Genomic DNA, 6,513 nt, shown 5'->3' with positions numbered 1-6,513 from the left:
CGGCTCAGCCGAGCCGAGGCATATGCGATCGGCTCGACTGAGCTGCTCGGCTGTGATCGGGAGCTGTACGGGCTATTGTACAGCACCCCCTCGGTTCTCCTGAACCGAAGGGGTCCTGGGGCCGAAGCTAGCCGAAGGATCGGCCGAAGCTACGGCCAGATCCTTCGGCAGCTTTGTGAATAGACCCCCATGTAGCATGTTGAAAGGTATGAATGAATTGTATTTGAATAGGTTGCTATTTTATGAAACTCTTGCTTCTATAAAGTCTTATTCTTTTAAGTTCCACTATCACATTTTTATCATTTGTACATGTATTCTTAGTAGTTTTTGTTTTGCCATAGTGTGTTAATAAAGCTGCCTATAAAGTATCAACAGATACATGTATTTACCTAATCATTACTGCTTTGCTCATCCTTGCAGCAATTAGTGGTAAAGTGTGCTTTTTTTCATTGGATCAGCTGGATGATCTTCATCAAATCTAAACACGTTCCTACCTATTTAAATGTACATTTACTCTTTCATTACTGAATTTAATAGAGTGAAAATAAGCAAACATAAAATGTGGCATGCAGTTAGGTACCCTTCCAGTTGACCCACTAGTATTATTTTTTTATTTTCTGGGGTTCAAAACTAAATTTACTTTTTTAGACCAATCCCAATCAAGTTAATCAATTCTAGAGCTTATTAAATGATCAGATGCTTGATATCTGTTAAGGTATTGTACTTACGTCCAACAACCAGGAAATGTATCTAAGCACGTGAGTAATGATGATGATGCTGATGATGATAGTATTATTATTATTAATAATAATAAAGAATAATTGACCTTTACAAGTCAAGGGAATTTATAAAAGGCTATCAACACTGAAATAGCATTCATACATGAAAGCGATGGGAAAAATGAAGTTAAAAAAATCTGAAGCCAAACCTCCATATCATTGTAGAGGATCTGAAGCAATAAAAAACTATCTCAAGAGTAGTTGTTCATTGGTTTACTGTATAGCATTGCTGTCACAGATAATCTGCATAAAAGAGTCATCTGAAGTATACCCTTATTGTGACCTCCTTGTCTGAACTATCCTACACAATACATGGATGTGAATGTTCTGAAAAGAAAATTTTTTAAAGAATTTTGGATTTATTATCTTAAGGCATGTTTGGAGAAAATAAATTTAAAGAAGATAACTTGACAACGGTCAAGCATTAGGGTATATTTGTGGCAGCTGGGGTTGTGTGGCAGTCAGTATCACAGGAACATTGTACAAGGAGAACATTTTGCACATACAAACAAGACTGAATTTTGTGAACTATTAGCAAATGCTGGAGACCAAAGTTTGGAAATTTAAAACAGGCTAAATTCTAACAAGACAAAAATATTCAACTGGAATCACTAGCTATAGAGGCAAACTTATAAAGCAGAGAATGCAACAGTCATCAATTATTCACTGCAGATGAATGTTCCTTGTCAATATGTTTTAATAATAAATGTGTCACAACCAGTAAATGTATTTACATAGTATTTCTGGCATACATGGTATATAAATGAATTTATGTGGCATTTCTCAGCTTGTTGTTAAATGTTTTTACAATGGTAAAGCAAGAACAAAAGACTAATATCTGGATGCTGTGAATTCTGCCAAAAAAGGGTGTAACCACATTGTGACTGACAGGATAAGTAAGCTTTTGCACATCCCACATGTTGTGTTTTTTCTGGTCTTTTAAATTCAGCAAATGATTAGTTACTGTGCATTAAAATCTGACTAATCATCTAATTATGTTGGGTGTGGCATAAATCTCTCTTAAAGCCGCTTACAATAAATGTAATTCCATTTAGCATCTGTTTAGAAAAGAAATTGTGCATATACTCAAATATGTACAGTGTACCACTCTTTCTCTAACTTCAAACTCCCATTTTTATCCATCCGGTGTCTGAAGTTCTCCTCTGCTTCCCGTTCTAACAACAATTCTAACGATTGTGACCTTGAACTCCTCCCTATGAATTTCATCTCTGGACTATCTCATGGGAACGGAGCTTGGTGTCATTTACTCTTATATATAAGTTCATCTCCACCTCTGGGACATATCTGTAACCACAAATCTTCAAGCTCTCTATTCACCCATGTCCCATAGTTTCCCTCCTCTAGTAACCTCTACATTCCTACAAACATTTGATTTATGTAAAACTCCTTCACCCCGCTATTTGTACTACTTGCAATAGCCAATTTTGTTTTCAAGCATCGTTTCAATTACTGAAGTCTGAATTATTCTTATCTAGCTGTAGTATGACTGACCCTTTTGGTTGCTTTAACTATCTTGACTATTTAACAACAAAACTCTTATAATGTATGGGTAAGAGATTTTTGACAAAATTACCAGCTGAATGTGAATAATTACTAATATACTGTAATTACCTGTGTTCCTCATACATTTAAACTAGCAGGACTATTTACAAAATGGTGAAGAGTTTGTAGAAGGCAGGAGAAGTGAACAATCTAGGATAAAATAGCTGCTCACTTTCCAGTTCAGCTATGCTGTCCTAGATTGTTCATTTCTTCTGCCTTCTACAAACTCTTTACCCTAAAGGATCCTAAACTATCATCACTTCTATATCATGTATCTGTTATAACTAACTATCTTCATACTTTTACCTATAATGTTCAATTTTTCTAATCATCATTCATAAAATGAATATTAACAAAATTCCCCATTTATCCCTTTAGGGCCCATGGTATGGGCTTTATATATCCTCCAATGTTTTTTAAACCCCATCCATGCCCTAGAAGTGAAGGCCAGCCAGGTTTTTGTTATGATAATGAGCAAAATGCTTTGACACATTGTGATTTTTATTGCCTTTCCTTATGTTGTATACATGTTCCCTTAACCTTATGCATAATTCTCTCATGGTTCTGCCTACATACTGCAGGCCACATGGGCAAAGCAGCATGTAGACTACACCATTTGTCTGACACAATATGGAGCCCTTTATTACACATTCCTGCCCTATGGTATTAATTATGAAATAAGTTTTCTTTTTTTATGTTAGTCCTAGTTGATGTATATCTTCTGCAAAAAATACAACCCTTTACCATCAAAAAGGGTGATTTTTTAATTTATGTGGATGGATCCACTACGTTGGTGTTCTCATGTACACTATAACAGATTTTTCTGATAATATTGTTTGTAGCTGTTTTTACTTAGGATTTCCCAATGTTTATATATAACTTGTTGATTTTTTTTGTATTTTGTCTACTAAAATTTAATACTAAGGCTAAGTCAATATCTTTCTTTTCTTCTTTGCTTCCGTTATTTCTATCCTTCACAATTATACAAGTATGTCTATCAATGTCTTCAACCTTTTCTATTCCCCTTCGAATGTATGAACTTTTAAAGTCTCTGACTTTTTCTTTCTAATTTTCAGTATATGAACAGTTTCTTATTATTCTTATAAATTATCTTTTTCTTTAAAAACCTCTACATCCAAAAATTGTATACTCTTTTTCTGATTTCCAGGTGAGGATTATGTTCTGGTCATTATTATTTAAAAATTCTAATCTCGCTTCCTTTCCATATTTGGAAAATGTCATCAATGTATCTCTTGTGTAAAATTAATTCATTAGGTTTATAACATGGAAAAATCTCTTCCTCTCATTTCACCATGAAAATTTTCACTACACTAGGAGGAAACTTACCTCCCAATGCTACTTCTGTATTTTGTTTATAAAAAGTTATACTCACACCAGAAGTAGCTGTGGTTCATACACAAATTCAGGGCAAATCAGGGCATCTATTATAAATCTATTATAGTTTATCTTTATCCAAGGCCCATTGTGCTGGTTCAATCTCAACTGGGTGTTTTATTGGGAGCTTACATCTGCTGTAACTAATATTCAGTATGATTCTATTGTATGATCTATTAAAATTTAAATCAGGTGCTCGGTAAATATGCCCTAATAGATTGCGCTAGTGGCTGTAAAACGTGATCCACATATTCCCCTAATATGGCCCCTACTGAGCCTATACCTTTCACTATCGGGTATCCTGTAGAATTGAAATTTTGTTTGTGCATCTTCGGTAGAGAGCATATGCTCAGGATTCTACAACTAACTGGTACTAGGTATTTTTCTTCCTTCCTATTTAGTACCCTGATCATGCTCCTTGTTTCACTTATCTTTTCATCTATTTGAGTATTATCCCCTGGTAATCTTATTTAGGTATTTTCAGCTGACAACAATCTTTGCATTTCGCTTTTACAATCCTTTTGTGTAGAATGTTTATCCCCAACCCATATCCACTGGCCTCACCACTATATCTTTCCTTTTCTTCAAGTATTATTATCCCTGTTTGTATATAGCGTGTATCGGGCTTTTTCTTAATTTCTAATTTTTCTAGGTCATCTAACCCCATTGTTTTAAATACTTCAATATTCAAAAAAATTGTTTTCACATTGAATTTCCGAAAAAAACGTTGTATGTACACAGATCTGTCATATTTATTTAAATTCTTATTTGGGGCAAAGGTCAAACCTTTATCTAATGCTGCAAGCTCATCCCTGCTCAATGTGTGCTAACTCAAATTGTAAATGCCATCGCCTAATACTTTCTTTTTCTTTTGCTTTCCCTTTCCTACCCTACACCCCTTCTCTCTCTGCATTCTTCTCTTACCCCTTTCCAATTTGTTCTGCTGTGATTCCAAAACTCATTCTCTCTCCTCTGGTTATACTGTTACCTCCCTAAAAAAGGTGGAAGTGATCTCTCTTGTGGAAAAGGTGGGGGGTGATCTCCTCTTTTGCAAAATGTTGTTTGTAGTAGTGCCTAGGTTTAGTGTTCTCCTGTAATGAGGATCTATTATTGCCCAGAGAACTAAATCTATTTTGTACCGGTACATAATAGTTGTGTTGTCCTCCTTGCACATAATCTCCTTCTCTCTGTATCCCGTGTCTGAACTAATGTGGCCTTTCATACATATTGACTTTTTTTTGTGTAGACTTCCTCTTCCACAAGCAGTGGTATCACCAGTGAGTATTGAATCATTCAAAAAGCATTTAGATACCTTCCTCATAGACAATAACATACAGGGGGACAGGTACTCTTAAAAACTAGATCGCACAGGGACTCGTGCACACACACACACACACAAATGCACAATAACACAAAGGTTGAAACTTGATGGACCTCTGTCTTTATTCAACCTCAAATACTATGTAACTATGTAGCTATAAAAACTTGATGTCATTAGTGTAGATACATTTTATAATTATGTATGATTTAAAACCAAATATCAGTTTATTTAAAAAAACATGTTTTCTCTTTATATTATCTCAACGTTTGTCAATAAACATCTTCATTTGGCATCAGGTCATAGATGCAATACATTTGTGCACAATGTGATAATGCTACATAAGGGTGGGGCATCACACTGACATCAACATGTTGTGTGGGTAGGCACAGGTGGTCTACTCTGTGCCAAACTGTGAATAATTAGGACGGCACTACACTCCCATCATATCCCTGTTGGATGGCATGGCTCTGTTGATGAGAGAATTTGAGAGAAGCAGAGAGGGTCAGTGATTATAATTGGGATGTATGTATTGCCTTGGTCTTTTTTACCTTACTTATTTAAGGATGCTATTAGACATGTGTGATTTGTTTAGTTCCGAATCAAAATTCGGATGACATTTTGGAAATTCGTGGATTCGGAGCATCCGAATTTCCGAAATGTAGCATGTTCAAATTCATCCGAATGCATCCGAATTCGAAATTTCGGATCCGAAATTTCGGATTCGGAATTTCGGATTCAGTATGAATTTCATGCTAACAGAAACGAAAATGGAAATTTTCGATAATGACTTCAAAAAGAGGATTTCATAGCATGTGAAGATAAAAACAAAACATTACTTCATGTTACTGTGCATGCGTACCAACACTCGTCCGTTCGCGCAAAACCCCAAATATTTCGGAAATTCAGCCGAATTACAAATCCGAATTACGAATCCGATCCGAATTACAAATCCGATCCGAAACCCAAAACGAAACACATAAAGGACCCGATTTCGGAAATACGAAATAAACTCGGTCTTTCTGACCGAGTGCCTTCACTTTTCCAGAAACAGATATATACCACTGAATACCACAGTTGATACCATCCTCATTGGGATTCATTAATATCATATTGTAAACCCCATATTTATTTTTCAAGCAGGTTAAGTATAAATATTGTTCAATCTAATTAAATTATGCAAGAGACACCATGATCTTCACTAAATGGTATTTACATCTCTTTATATACAGTACTTTCCATACAGTCAATAATCTCCTTTAGAATTATTCCATGCAGTCCTCCATAATTACTTGGTCCTGGCCATGATGGAATTTGCTTTTATTCATGAACACAGCAAGCCCACACAATGATATACAGTAGATTGTGTATATATATCTATATATATGGATATATATAGATATCTATCTATCTATATATATATAGATAGATAGATATATATATATAGCTATATGTTTT

General features: G+C 35.1%; 1 protein-coding gene across 1 annotated transcript in view; it reads right to left on the bottom strand.

Annotated features, from left to right (window-relative positions):
- Window positions 1-6,513, bottom strand: part of LOC108795466 (protocadherin alpha-C2-like) — a 254,355-nt gene that overhangs the window by 229,363 nt on the left and 18,479 nt on the right. The gene's annotated exons all lie outside the window — the stretch shown is intronic.

Source organism: Nanorana parkeri, unplaced genomic scaffold (assembly GCF_000935625.1).
Source record: "Nanorana parkeri isolate BGI_ZX_2015 unplaced genomic scaffold, ASM93562v1 scaffold969, whole genome shotgun sequence".
Lineage (NCBI taxonomy): Eukaryota > Metazoa > Chordata > Amphibia > Anura > Dicroglossidae > Nanorana > Nanorana parkeri.
The sequence above is the reverse complement of the archived record's forward strand: the minus strand, read 5'-3'. Positions and strand labels throughout refer to the sequence as shown.